The sequence below is a fragment of the Chrysemys picta genome, chromosome 6, assembly GCF_011386835.1.
Source record: "Chrysemys picta bellii isolate R12L10 chromosome 6, ASM1138683v2, whole genome shotgun sequence".
Classification (NCBI taxonomy): domain Eukaryota; kingdom Metazoa; phylum Chordata; order Testudines; family Emydidae; genus Chrysemys; species Chrysemys picta.
In genome coordinates, this window is record NC_088796.1 from 24441445 (window position 1) to 24456669 (window position 15225).

Genomic DNA, 15225 nt, shown 5'->3' on the forward strand with positions numbered 1-15225 from the left:
GCTACATGGTTGGACTGCATGGTTAAGATATGACCAAAAATTTAGACAAAGGACAGCAAAGGAACCTGGGGTAAAACAGACCGGGAATTTTGGCTGGAGCATATGACTTCTTATCACCCTGTCCAGCTGGCATTTACAGACAGCAGGTGGACAATGCCAAAGTCTTGTTATCAAAAGGTGGCTATAAAAGCCAATGTGTGCTTTTGCATTTAATGATGAGAGAGGTTTTCGATCCCAGTGCAGGTACAAATACCGCTGTATGAGGTGTGGGGGTCAGCAGAGTGCACTCTTCTGTTGTGGGGGGGAAAAGGCAGCTCCAACAGTGCAGTAGGAAAGGGGGTCCGCAAAGTTAGTGTTTCAGGAGATGCTACAGGCGGAAGCAGTAATCATGGAAAAGGCTCCTTCTCCAGTCAAGATACAGGTTTATGGGGGGGGGGGGGGGGGGAAGATGCAGCTTATTTATGGAACAGATTTTCAGGTGGTTTTCAAAGCCCAGGTGAGGGTATGAGGTGCCGTGCCACTCTTAGGCCGAGAGCTTGAAATCAGAATGCCAAACCCATGAAAAAACAACAACAGAAATTGGGCTTGTTTTTGGTTTAATTGGCTTGTGAGTTGTTTGTTGGCTACTTTTTGCTTGTAGCTTGTTGCTTTTTTTTTTTTATCAACTCCCGGCAAGCAAGGGAAAGGGGGGGGGGCAAGGGGCAAGCAGGGGCAAGGGTGGGGAGAGAATCAGGAGTGCACAGCAGACCCACCACAGTCCCAGACTGCACGCCGGGGCGGGGGGGTGGGTGGGAAATCTAGTCACATGACTGTTGGGGTTCTTAGGGATTGGCTTGTTTAGGCCTTGTTTTGAAATGGGATTAGCTTGATTTTTGGCTTATTGTGAAAGTTGGGGTGTTTATTTACCGTGTGAAAGTTGGCAACTAAATCCGTTAAAGGCTTCGAGCCTAAACTAAAGGCAAAGATTACCTTGAAGGTTGCAGCAGGGAGAGTGGCAAGCCCTATCTGAGGGAATTGCACATATCTCCCTGGGGTGCAGTTCTGAAGAAGGCAAAGGGTGAATACAGGCTTATCCATTACCTGTCATATCTTCAGGGCTCATTGGTAAATGATTATATTGACCCCCAGCTGTTCAGTGAGATACCTGTCATGTGATACTGTGCTAGCCATGGTTAGGGAATGTGGCCCTGAGGCAATGCTGGCAAAATGTGACATTAAGTCTGCATTTCAGTTGCTACCAGTGCATCCCAGGGACTTTAACTTGCTTGGGTTTCAGTTTGAAGATCATTACTGCTTTGATAAAGCCAAGCCTGTGGTGTGCTCCATGTCATGTGCCACTTTCAAAAGATTCAGCTCCATGTTGGCGTGGGTGATGATGTCTGAGACTGGCCTGCATCACTCAGTGCACTACCTTGACAACTTCTTATTTGCAGGAAGATTAGTGACAGGCAACTGCAAGTACATGCTTCAGGCATTTCAGAACCTAGCTGAGCACCTTGAGGTCCTCCTTGTGATGGAAGAAGAACTAAAAAAACCCAGAAGGCCCTGCCCAAAGTTTAGCATACCTGGGCATTGACCGGGACTCAATTCAGAGTGTCTCTATGTTATCTACAGAGAAGTTGGAATCAGTCAGGGTGCGGATACAGGCTTTCAAAGGAGCAAAGAAAATTACTCTGAGGGAACTACAGGTGATCATGGGGCACCAAAACTTTGCTTGCCAGGCGATGACCCCCAGTCAGGCATTTTGTACCCATCTGGCATCTGCCTCCTCTGGAGTGTGAAAACACCTACCATTTTATCAGAATGACAAGGGAAATGAAAGCAGACTTAGAAGTGTGGGAAAGGTTTCCAGAAGAGTTTAATGGGATTTCAATATGGTATTTGGAGATGTTGCTCAAGATGGAGCTGTAGGTACAATCTGACGCCTTGGGAAGCATAGGTTAGGGTTTTATTTTCAAGGAGAGGGGTATGCGCAGAGGTGACCAGAAATCTGGATGGCTCACAATATTACAAGGGACATCACCTTCCTCAAGTTTTTTCCTATATTAGTGGCAGTCACTATTTGGGGAGAAAACTTTCAGAATAAAAATGTCCGTTTCTGGTGCAATAACACAAGCTGTGGTTCGTACTGTAAACCGACACTTGGCTAAGACTGCGCTGGTAATGAGGCTGTTGGGGGCTTTCATTTTACACTGCCTGAGGCTTAACTTCCTTTTTCACACAGTGCATGTCTCAGGAGCGAATAATGGTGTTGAAAATGCTCTCTTTCAATTTCAGGACAACAGATTCTTGGAACTCACTCCGTTGGCCAGCAGGAGTTCGGTGATACAGCACAGGGACATCCCTGACAATTGTTTGGAAGTTTTCAGGGATGATGGCATACCTATGTCAGATGAAGATATTGATATATGGCTATGGGAGGCGAGGGAATGGAATGGGGCAGGAGTTGCGATATCAAGCAGCATGGCTGGGGCGGGAGAGAGCGACCAAGCTAGTCACTGGCGCGCCCTGCAGCCGGTTTCCAGTGCAATTAAGAAAATAAAACGAACATTTCCCAGAAGTAAAAGACCTGGGGGTCTTGGGATAGGGTGAGACGTCGTGGCCCTTGTGGGAATAGGTCCCGACCCTGCTGCACCCTCTGTCCCCCTCGAGGTGGGGAGGGTGCTAGGTCTTGAAAGAGCTGAGTCTTGTATGTAGGCTGAGGAGAGCCTACCCTGAGTTATGGGATATATGGTACGGAGCCCTGTAACCTTCCAACTGGAACCAATTAAACACCTGGCGTAAGAGAATATGGGTGGGTAGTGCCCCTCCCATGTTAAAGTTTAATAAAGTTGCAGCCTGCTGCTTAAAATCTATCCATGTGTCTGTCCTCATTTTGCTGCTGTGTCTGCAACAAAAACAGATAACAATAAGCTTCACTGGAGTGAGACCTGGGCTGTATCACTGTTTCATTAGCCGGAATTATTGTCCTGGAAGCATTAGTCAACTGGAATGATCCACTAGAGTGAGCTAGAGGGCAACATATTGCCAGGGTGTGTTTGGTAAAGGGTTATTATTTAAAGTGTTCTACTGTGTAAAGTAGAACAGCACTGTGTAAAAAATGGACCCGCCTGACGCAGTGGATATGCTGTGTGTTCAGTTTCATCTGCTGAATTTAATGAAAATCAACGTTCTTAGTACTTTTCAATCCTGTGAGCTCTGCAGATTGGACAGGCTGCTAAGAGAGAGTGAGCAAGCTAGATTCTCTTTCTTCTTGTGCATAATCCACAGGTTTGTTTATTAAGAGTTAATTGGGTATGCCTGGGCAAACTTACTAAAGACCATTTGGTTGCATAGGTATAAACTGAGTTATAATTTAGCCTGCAGGACCTTTATTACTAGTGATGATGTACCCGTCGGAAAGAACCAGTTTTCCACTCAGATCCTAGGACTGACAATTAAAAAGTCATCATTTTACTTGTAAAATTTGATACAGAACTGATTTAGAAGTAATAAGCATGAAACCTCAAAATGCCATTTTTACAGAAAAGAAATGTACTTCAAACAAATTATATGAGAGCAGGAGTAATTTTTTCACTTCTAGAAATGAGGGCTGGGACTTTCTCACTGTACATTTCTAACTGGAATAAAACGTAGCTGGTCTGTCAAACTCCTCATTGCTTGTGAATCCAAATAATCAGAAATAAGAAGGTACTTTAGAAGTATATACAAAATAAGGAACAGGTCAAGTGGGAGCTCCTGTTTCTAACAAATTTAAAACTAATCATAGAATATCAGGATTGGAAGGTCCAACCCCCTGCTCAAAGCAGAACCAATCCCCAGACAGATTTTTGCCCCTGATCCCTAAATGGCCCCCTCAAGGATTGAACTCACAATCCTGGGTTTAGCAGGCCAATGCTCAAACCACTGAGCTATCCCTCCCCCCATAATAAAAAGATATGTGATGAATTTTTACCTGGTTTATAATTAATCTGTGGAATTCTGTCCCAAAATATATCACCATGAGACAGAACTTAGTAAGATTAAAAAAAGGATTAGATCTGCATATGGTTAACAAGAATATCTGCAGTTATAATATACAGGATATAGACAGTCTTGCTTCAAGTTATAAGCAAGTATTAACAGCTTGAGGTTAGGAAGGAACTTACAGCATGGTATTTTTTTTTTACAATAGTCTTGTATCGGGGTTTTTTACACTTTCTTCTGATGCATCTAGTAATAGCCACTGTTGGACACAGGATATGAAACAGGATGGATTAGGAAAATAATTGAAATACAAATAAAGCCCAATTAAAATTGATAAACTAAATCAGGATTTCTTCTTGCTGATTTAAATCATGACAAAATTGATGATTTAAATTGCTTTGATTTAAACCATTCCACTTTATATACACCCCAAGGACTATCGGAAAAATGAAACTTGCTAGTATTGATGGGATAAATTGGTGAAATGGTGAATCAAAACTATGGAACATAGAACTTTATGGGAAGGATTTATTATGGTAACAGACTGAATTGTCTCAAATGAATCACGGATACATAGATTTTAGTATGTGTTTCCATATATATAAGTATCATAAGTCACTCCATGAAGAATGGTAGGGAACTGTGCAGTCCTTATAGCACAACTTTATCATGCTCTCACATCAATTCATCATTTTTTATTGAAATTTTAAAAGTTTGAAAACTGTATATAAGTGTGAGATGATTAGCTGTCCTGTTTTGTGGATCAGATTTAATGTTTCCAAAATATTGTCTCTTAAAGAACCCTGAGAACCTTGTCATTTGCCTGGGGCTCATAAACATATGGCTAAACACCATGAAAAGCAGCTTTATCCTGACATCTGTATTACTACCTGAGGGAGTGTTGGCAACAAAGCCACCAATTTCCAAGCAACACTGAAGCATTCACCATTCGTTATGATGCCTGTGCTTAATCACTGTTGCCCACTGCTTACTGTTTAAAAGAAGAACAGGAGTACTTGTGGCACCTTAGAGGCTAACAAATTTATTAGAGCATAAGCTTTCGTGGACTACAGCCCACTTCTTCGGATGCATATAGAATGGAACATATATTGAGGAGATATATATACACCCATACAGAGAGAATAAACAGGTGGGAGTTGTCTTACCAACTCTGAGAGGCCAATTAATTAAGAGAAAAAAAACTTTTGAAGTGCCCAACCGTTGTCTATAATACTTTTATTGAGAACACATTATTTTAAAATCTCTTTTTTCACTAAAAACTAAATACATACCTAGCCATAATTGTATCAAGAGAGCAGATTTCAAAGAATGGTTATGTACAGTAACTTGTTCTTCGAAATGTGGTTCACATATGTATTCCACTCAGGTGTGTGCGCACCCAGCATGCCTGGATAATTTTCTGTAGCAATACCTGTCAGGGCAGCACACGTGCTGTCCTCTTTCTGGCCCCCTCCACGGCTATTTAATGTCAGCGTCACCCCAATCCCCCTTAGTTCATTTGCACCAGAATATGAGGCCTGAGACTCCAATGCAGGACCAATCCCCAACTAAATCATCCCAGCCAGGGCTTTGTCAAGCCTGACCTTAAAAAACTCTAAGGAAGGAGATTCTACCACCTTCCTAGGTAAACCCATTCACCACCCTCCTAGTGAAAAAGTTTTTCCTAATATCCAACCTAAACCTCCTCCACTGCAACTTGAGACCATTACTCCTTATTCTGTAAACCCTCTTTCAGGTAGTTGAAAGCAGCTATCAACCCCCCCCCCCCCCCCGCCATTCTTCTCTTCTGCCGACTAAATAATCCCAGTTACCTCAGCCTCTCCTCATAAATCATGTACTCCAGCCCCCTAATCATTTTTGTTGCCCTCCACTGGACTCTTTCCAATTTTCCTCACATCCTTCTTGAAGTGTGGGGCCCAAAACTGGACACAGTACTCCAGATGAGGCATCACCAATGTCGAATAGAGGGGAATGATCACGTCCCTCAATCTGCTGGCAATGCCCCTACTTATACAGCCCAAAATGCCATTAGCCTTTTTGGCAACAAGGACACATTGTCGGCTCATATCCAGCTTCTCGTCCACTTTAACCCCATGGTCCTTTTCTGCAGAACTGCTTCCTAGCCATTCGGTCCCTAGTCTGTAACAGTGAATGGGATTCTTCCGTCCTAAGTGCAGGACTCTGCACTTGTCCTTGTTGAACCTCATCAGATTTATTTTGGTCCAATCCTCTAATTTGTCTAGGCCCCTCTGTATCCTATCCCTAGCCTCCAGCATATCTACCACTCCTCCCAGTTTAGTGTCATCGGCAAACTTGCTGAGGGTGCAGTCCACGCCATCTTCCAGATCATTAATGAAGACTAGAGTGACCAGATGTCCAGATTTTATAGGGATAGTCCCGATTTTTGGGTCTTTTTCTTATAAAGGCTCCTATTACCCCCCACACCCGTCCCGATTTTTCACATTTGCTGTCTGGTCACCCTAATGAAGACATTGAACAAAATCGGCCTCAGGACCAACCCGTGGGGCACCCAGGACTGACCCTTGGAGACAGTTCACACATGTATTCCACTCAGGTGACTTCCAAGCAGCTCAGATAGGAAGTGGGGCTTGGATCTAACTGAATAATGATCGCAAAACTGTTTCTCTTAAACTTGCATCATATCTGGAAGCAATCTGATGACATAGTGCTGAAAAGGTATGTATGGAAGACTATGTAGCAGCCCTACATATGTCTGTGTTAGACTGTGTTCTTGTGGACTGAGCTAAGAGCCCTTCTGGAGAAGGAAGTTATGCTATCCAATAGTCTGTTGTGATGCAAGCTGCAATCCACCCAGAAATAGCCAGTGCTTAAACTGCATAGCCTTTCTTTCTATCAGGCTATGAAACATAAAGGCAAAGGAGATGCTCAAAAGGGCTTGGTTTTGTCTAAACCTAATAGAACTAATGCTCTTATCTTGTCTAACGTATGAAGATGCCATTCCTCACTATTGGAGTGCAGCTTTGGGAAGAATTCAGGTAAGTGTATCATTTGGTTCAAATGAAAGGATGATACAGATTTTGTCAAAAACTTAGGAGGTGGCCTTACAGCTACCTTATCTTTGAAGAACTGGGCACACAGAGGGCCTGACATAAGGGCCTGAATTTCTCAAGCTCTTCCGAGTGAAGTTATTGCAATGAGAAAAGCTATCTTTTGAAAAAGGTCAGTCAGAGAGCAATTAGCTAAAGGTTCATATGGCGGGTCTATAAGAGATGCCAGCGTTGCATTTAAGTCAGACATAGGAACAGGAGGTTAAAGACGAATAATACCTTTGAGAAACTGAACCACCATTGGATGAGACTGCAGTGGATCTCAAACTTCATTGCCCGTGACCCTCCTTCTGACATCAAAAACTACTATATGACCCCAGGAGGTGGGACCGAAGCCTGAGCCCACCCCAGCACTGCGGCCCCAGGTGGGAGGGGGGGAAATAGGGGGAAGCTGAATTCAAAGGGCTTCTTCCCTGGGCAGGGGGAATGTAACCTTAGCCCTGGGCAGTGTGGCTCGGGCTTCGGCTTCGGCTTCAGCCCCAGGCAGTGGAGCTCGGGCTTTGGCTTTGGCCTCAGCCCTAGGCCCCAGCAAGTCTAACACTAGCCTTGTGACCCACTTTGGGGTCCTGACCCACAGTTTGAGAACCCCTGGGTTAGAGAACACTGACTTTCCCTCATTGGAGATCACCAAGGTTGCAGCTGACCTGCAGGGAACTGAGAGAAAGACCTGAAATCCTGTCTCTCTCACAGAAATAGGCACCTAAGTCCAGGCTGCAGAGAGGTGCGTAACTCTGCTTGCAATTTTCAGCTGTGAACCCTCCCCTGCAGTTAGGTACCTATGCTGTTTTAACAAGAAGGCCCAGGGGCAGGAGGGGAGGAGCTCCCTCATAGTTTTCAGCCCAGTTCAAGTTCCCCCTCCACCTGAGATGGCTAAGGGATTTGAATAGGAACTTGCCACCTCTCAGGTGAGTGCCCGAGCCATTGGGTTATGTGTAAGGTTAAGCTTTTGTCACAGTTATTTTTAGTAAAAGTCATGAACAGGTCGCAGGCAACAAACAAAAATTCATGGAAGCCCGTGACCTGTCTGTGACTTTTACTAAAAATAATGGGGGGGGGGGGCTGGCTGCCGGGGAAGGGGATTAACATCCCCAGGGCCCCCATCGCCCCCGGCATGGGGCTGAGTGCTCCAGGGCCCCCGCCACCCACGGCATGGGGCTGAAGCTGAAGAACAAAATGTCAGTGTCTGAAAATCACGGAATCTGTGACTTCCATGGCCTTGGTGACAAAATCTTATCCTTAGTTATGGGGTATTCTGATGTGGGGGCTCCCTTAGTCTATTGAAGCTGTTGCACTCTGGATAAATACTTGAAGAGTCATTGGTACAGTGGGCTAGATCCTGAGTCTCTCACATCCTGGGTGAGTGCTCTAACCACCAGACTATAGAGTAATTCTCCAGCATATTCATTCTCATTCTGTCTCTCTCCCCCCATGCCCCAGTGACTCTGAATATTTATCCTGAGTGCAACGGCTTCTACGGGGGAGACTGAGGGAGCCCTCACATCAGAATATCCCAAAGCCCACTGGCTAGGGCACTCACCTGAGACGCGGTAGATCTTTTTTCAAATCCCTTTTTCCCCTTAGGCAGAGGGGAGACTTGAATCAGGGGTCTCTCACATCCCAGATGAGTACCCTAACCACTGGGCTAAAGGCTATGAGGGAACTCCTCCTCCCCTCCCCCCACGCCTGTTCTGTGTGAACGTGCCTGAAGGGCTGGATCCGTTGGGCATGATCAGAGGATGCCTACGAGATCAGATTCCTTCATGCAACTTAGATGGCCAAACACTGGTCTTCCCCTGGTCTGTGAATTGCTCCAGGGCTGAGGCAGAAGATAGGTGTCTGGATGCCTAGCAGGAGGCAGCAGCGCACATGATCAGAAACAGAAACATGGATCTCAAGGGAACTTTTACAGCAGGAACTTAGGTGAGAATTTTGTGCATTGCAGTGGTGCCAAAACTGAGACTTAGGCACCCAAGTCCCTGTTTTAGGTGCCTAATTCCTTTTGTGCACCCAAGCCTTAAGCACTTAAAAGTCCACTGGGAGTTAGCACCTAAATACCTTTAATCTGGCCCTAAGTCTCCAAGTCTTCAGTGCCTGAGTCACTGAAAATGGAACTTAGGCACTTCAATATTTTTTTATCCAGCACCTAAATAGATAAATATCATTATTCCCATTTTACAGATGGGGAACTGAGAACAGAGTGATAAGTGATTTACCCCAAAATACACAGAGTCCCACTCTAATGCCTGTATCACATGACCAGTCTTCCTCTCTGAACAAAAAATTAAGCTAATAAATGACAATCTTTCATTCTGCCAGTTTCATGGCTCTCGAAGACTCTGTTTCACTCCCCTGCCAGGTTTGAATGTTTGTCACTTTGGGATCTCAACTTTCTTGGTAATTTCTTTTGCGAGAGAGAGAGAGAGAGAGAGAGAAACATGGGCATAAAGTTACAGAGAACGAAAATTAAAAACAGCTGTTGAAATACTAAGTAAATCCAGTATTAGAATTTACAGAGGCCCAATACCAAGGTATTTTACTGTGATATAACTGATTTAGTACTATTAATACATAATGTATTCATAAAATTAATAAAATCTAGCATCCTACCTGTAGGATTCATTTATGTGAGGGAGTCTTCTTGGTAATGTTGTTCATGTATGCCTGATCAGTTGATTATCTATGAGAAGAAAGAGAAGGCATTTTACTATTAAAGAGAAAGTGAATGATATTTTCTATGCAAAAATATGCCAGAGGCAACATTTATTGTTGGTGTAAGCAGATATACCTATACCACTGATGAATTTGGCCCTTCAAATTTACATACAAACCCCAGCATTTTTATTCAATTAAAAAAAATTGGGAGAAATAATGAAAATTAGTGGAAAACACTGTCATGTTGGATCCTTTTCTGTCATAAGTACTGTACCACTGAAAGGAACAATCAGTGAGTTTCAGAATGCACAGTTTACATTCATCATTTGTACATTGAAACTGGATGTCTTACAGAAAAAGCACTGTACTTGACTAACTTTTCCCTGTTACCCTTCCTCAGGTGGTAAACCTTTGCTTTCAGTGCCCGCATAGTGAATGACTAACTGATACAAGGCTCAATGGGCAGTTTGTCTTCCAGTAAGGAATAAAAAGTTACATATGAAACTACCAGCCCAGTCTAATTTACTTATAAAATCTTCTAATTAGATGCAGATTGAAATAAAACAAAATATTTTAACATTTAGCACGAAGGGCACTCTAGACAGAGTATGGAATGTGTGGGTCTGTGGTGGTCGGGAGTGGGGGTGGGGGGCTGGACTAACAAATTAACAGGGTATTCTTGTGTTTAACTCCATTTCAATAAACCTAATGAGATAGAGCAAATTTAACTGAGGAAAGTGAACTGCATTTCTCTTCTTGTGTGTGTATGTAATAATTTAGATGTCATAAAACAGAATAAGTCAGAAATATATGTTTATGTTGAAGGGAAAGACTGGACTTAATTATCCAGATGACATGATGTAAAAAGTACATTAAGGTGGAGCTCAGCAATGCAGGAACATTATCTCTGTTTTACACAGAACAGAAATCAGGTGCCAGATTCATTCTGGGGATAATAGATTTAGTGGAGTTACACCAGGAATAAATTTGGCCAAGACTGCCTAAAAATGAAAATTACAAAAGAAGCTTGAAAATATGAGCTGCCTTGGCGTTCTAGGCTTCACAGGGAATAGCTTCTTTCTTTCTAAGTATGCATTTGTCCTTTAAATACAGGAGCTTAACTGTGGGTGGAAATTTACTGATGTGATATTCAAACAAAAAACAAAACAAAATAGTGTTAATCATTATCTATTGCAGATTGTTGGGTTTAAACGTGTTTCCTCCTACATTTCCCAGTTTCTGTTCCTTGATCATGCAGCAAAAGCATATGGCTATCTACTGCCACTGAATATTACCCTGAACTCCTGATTGATTTAAATAGGAAGAGTTCTACACGTGCACTGATGGAGGACTGCCCCCTAATGTCTCATTTCTGACATTAAAAAGTCATTTTCACCAAAAGCCAGGGTGGTGTCATAAACACAGAATTGTTCATAGGATCATAGATTTTAAGGCAAGAAGGAGTCATTCTAATCATCTTGTATGACCTCCTCCTGTATGACACAGGCCAAAGAACTTCATCCTATTATTTTTGCATCAGAGCATTATGGCCGAGGCAGGTCTGGGGCAGACAAAGAACACGGGCTACAGGGAAATAAAAGTTCTTATCTAAGTAAAAGTATGTCCAACAATTAGCAACAGTAGCGCAAGCAGAGAAAATTACTGGCTATATAAATTGCTGTTTGTTTAAATGCTTTCTTTTTCAAGAGGACCTCAGTGAGAAAGACTCTCATCAAGTAACTTATTCTTTGTACTTTCCTGAGTACACGTTGTACGTTCAGGCTTGCATTACTTGAGTGATTGTGGAGTTGTTCACTAAGAGTACTGAACTATCAAAAAAAAAAAAAAAAAAAAGGCACTGCTCTTAAACAAATTAATATAAAAACGCAAAACCCTGTTATTTGCAGTGGTGAACATTCCCCAAAACTCCTGGTAAAAGCGGTTTATAGAAAGCCTCCTGATTAAATGCTAAAAGTCACTAATGCTATAAGCAGATTAAACAACATGCTGTTTTAATTGAGAGAGACAGAACAATATTATCCTTGCATCAGAGGGGTAGCCGTGTTAGTCTGAATCTGTAAAAAGCAACAGAGGGTCTTGTGGCACCTTTGAGACTAACAGAAGTACTGGGAGCATAAGCTTTCGTGGGTAAGAACCTCACTTCTTGCATCTGAAGAAGTGAGGTTCTTACCCACGAAAGCTTATGCTCCCAGTACTTCTGTTAGTCCCAATATTATCCTTGTAATCTAAAGTTCAATAAAAACATTTCTATGTTAGTATATGAGAGGAACTGCTGGTAATGAATGTGATAAAGCAGTATCTGGCTTTCGTTTATATGGTTTTAAATAATTAAAGTAACTCCTTAGGCATCTCTGACTTGAAGCATTATTCTCCATGTCCAGTGAAGATAGGAAAAGTAGCAATGGGCTTAATCTGCAGCAAGGGAGATTTAGGTTAGATATTAGGAAAAATTTTCTAACTATCAGGATAGCTAAACTCTGGAATAAGCTTCCAAGGGAAGTGGTGGAATCCCCATTGCTGGAAGTTTTTAAAAACAAGTTGGACAAACACCTGTCAGGAGTACTTGGTCCTTCCTCAGCACAGGGAGCTGGATTTGGTGACCTCCTGAGGTACCGTTCACAGGGCCGGCTCCAGGCACCAGCCCACCAAGGTTGTGCTTGGGGCGGCACCTGGAGGGGGGTGGCGCGGTGCTCCGGCTCCGGCCGCCGGGGAGAGCGGAGCCCCGGCTGGGCTCTCCGGCCTCCCCCCGGCACTCAGGCCGCCGGGGAGAGTGGAGCCCCGGCCGGCACTCTGGCCGCCGGGGAAAGCGGAGCCGCGGCGGGCTCTCCGCCCTCCACCCGGCGCTCTGGCTGCCACTCCGCCCTCCCCCCCGGCGCTCTGGCCGCCGGGGAGAGCTCTCCGCCCTCTTCCCGGCGCTCTGGCCGCTGGGGAGAGCTCTCCGCCCTCTTCCCGGCGCTCTGGCCGCTGGGGAGAGCTCTCCGCCCTCTTCCCGGCGCTCTGGCTGCTGGGGAGAGCTCTCCGCCCTCTTCCCGGCGCTCTGGCTGCTGGGGAGAGCGGAGCCCCGGCCGGGCTCTCTGCCCTCCTCCCGGGGCTCTGGCCGCCGGGGAGAGCGGAGCCGCGGCAGGCTCGCTGCCCTCTTCCCGGCGCTCTGGCCACCGGGGAGAGCGGAGCTGCGGCCGGGCTCTCTGCCCTCCTCCCGGGGCTCTTGCCGCCAGCGGAGCCGCGGCAGGCTCGCCGCCCTCCCCCCGGCACTCTGGCCGGTTGGGGAGAGCGGCCTGTGGCCGGGCTCGGTGCCCTCCCCTGCCGCGCTGGGGGGTGGGTGGCGGGTGGCGGGAGGCTTTTTTGCCTGGGGCGGCAAAAAAGCCAGAGCCGGCCCTGCCCGTTCAGCCCTACATTTCTATGATTTCCTTGTACAAACCCTCAATTGGGTACACAGGAAGGAAATAAACTCATCATACTTAGCTCTAGTTTTGTTGGCATTTTGTAGGTCTGCTCTTGGACCTGATTTCTGAACATATGCTGTTAACACATTTTGGAACCAGATAGTTTTCCTCAGGTCTTCAAAAAGGTGATTGCTGAGCCATAGCATGAATAAAAACACTTCAAAATGCCCTTCTAAGAAACCAATTTGCAACAGACAATCAAATTTTCAAACTGCTCTGGTCACCCAGCATGCCAAGCCAATAACTTTGTTTCTGCTGCTCTCTCAAAGCTCTGCTCCACTCCATACAGGTGCTCATTAGGAATCCCAGGTCCACCGTCCAGCTGGAGGGCTCCTGTTTAATAATGGGGCTTGGTGGAGAGAAATATTAAAACTCTTCAAGGATGCAGCCGGAGTCTCTGTCTGGATTGAAGTAAGTTCACCCTTTGATCAGCAGTCCAAATTTCATTTCTCTTTTCTAACTTTCCTTGAAGTGAAAGTGGATTATTCATGAACATAATCTGAATGAAATACAGCACTCACGTGAACCACCTCCCCTATTCCATCCCAGCCTTCCCTTGAACAAAGGCTTCCAGGCAAGCCAAGTTGTGTTTGTTTTTTAAGTAGCCAGAAATGAGCCAGAGGATATCGGTTGAGAGATCCAAACAGTCAGCTGTGCTCATTTCCAGAATTCAGATTTGAACTCTGATCTCCAGAGGTGGAGTGGTGGTGCATTAACCTATTTATTCTACTCCCCAGAAAGTGCCAGAACAATATCACAGCTGGTACTCGTGACCAGATTTCCTGAGGGAGACTTTCAAGTCTTTAACAGCAAGCACATATGAATCATGCTTCAAGCAGTGCATTAGGGCCAAATCCTGCAAACCTTCCCTCATGCACCAAGTACAAAAAGACTACTTACATGAACAACGATTGCTCACATAAATGATTCAGGATTGGCCTTTTGCCAGTATTGATTGTCTAGCAAGGTAAAGTGTAAGAAAAGTGTCTCAATCTTAACCTACTGTTGTGTGAACCACCTCCACTTTGCTTTCCCTTTTAAAATCAGCGTAAGTACTATACAGCATGCTACAGTCTGGAGCATTGCCCTTCCACCCTTCCGGTCTCCTTTTTGAGCTCTACACACCTCGGTTATATGATGAAGAAGTAGCTACTTATACTCTAGAAGGAAAAGCACTTCAGGTACTTGTATTTGAAGAAAAAAATATTTCAGGAATAAACAACTTACATCCCGTACAAAAATGAAATCTGCTTTTCATGCTATTCCGTGAGTCGAGTTCAGATTATTTAATGAACTGGGAACAAAATAGCTGAGGGCTGAAATGCAGGATGCCGTTTCAAGGAACTCAGTGTTATGACTGCAATTCTTCTTCTTTGGCTATCCCTCGATGCGAGGATGATGTCTGCCAAGGGGGTACATTGGTGAGTTTTTAAGTGGCCGAGGAGCCCAATTCCTGCCCTGCAGGTTTTCCCACAGAAGTGACAGGTGTAATCTTGGAGGAGACATAGTTGTTGGCTGGACTATTGTGCCCTTTCTTTCCTCCTTTGTCGCTTCTCTGTCTCATGAGCACATCTGTTCTCCTCAAAGTGAGCTGTGGCTTGGTGTATGGTGTGTGCTACTGCGTTCTGTTCCGCGCCGAGTCCTCCCAGTTTGTTGGGTTGATATCTCCCTTTTTAAGGCGCACTTTCATTATGTCTTTGAAATGCTTCCACTGCCCTCCGTGACCCCTTCTTCCCTTAATGAGAGAAGAGTACTTGCTTCGGGAGGCGAGTGTCAGGCATAGGTACACAGTGACCAGCCCAGCGGAGTTGGTGTTTCATGACCTGTGCTTCTATACTGCTGATGTTGGCTGCAGAGAGAGCGCTGATGTTAGTCTGTTGGTCTTCCCAGCTGATCCTGAGAATTCTCCTGAGGCGGCGCTGCTGGAACCACTCCAGCCACTTGAGATGTTGTCTGTAGGTTACCCAGGTCTCACACTCATAGAGAAGGGTGGGGATGACAACTGCCTTGTAAACCAAGATCTTGGTACCAGT

The 15225-nt window shown here is 44.9% G+C and overlaps 1 protein-coding gene across 26 annotated transcripts in view; it reads right to left on the bottom strand.

Moving 5' to 3' along the window:
• The window catches only part of PRLR (prolactin receptor), a 341587-nt gene that overhangs the window by 64860 nt on the left and 261502 nt on the right, over positions 1–15225 (bottom strand). For 24 of the 26 annotated variants that reach the window (XM_024108363.3, XM_042845475.2, XM_065598856.1 and 21 more), the window contains one exon: positions 9684–9753. The gene's annotated coding sequence lies outside the window, so the exon portion shown is untranslated. Of the gene's footprint in view, positions 1–9683; positions 9754–13207; positions 13850–15225 lie in introns of those variants that run through there. The other 2 variants (XM_024108366.3, XM_065598859.1) reach the window with 1 other exon arrangement.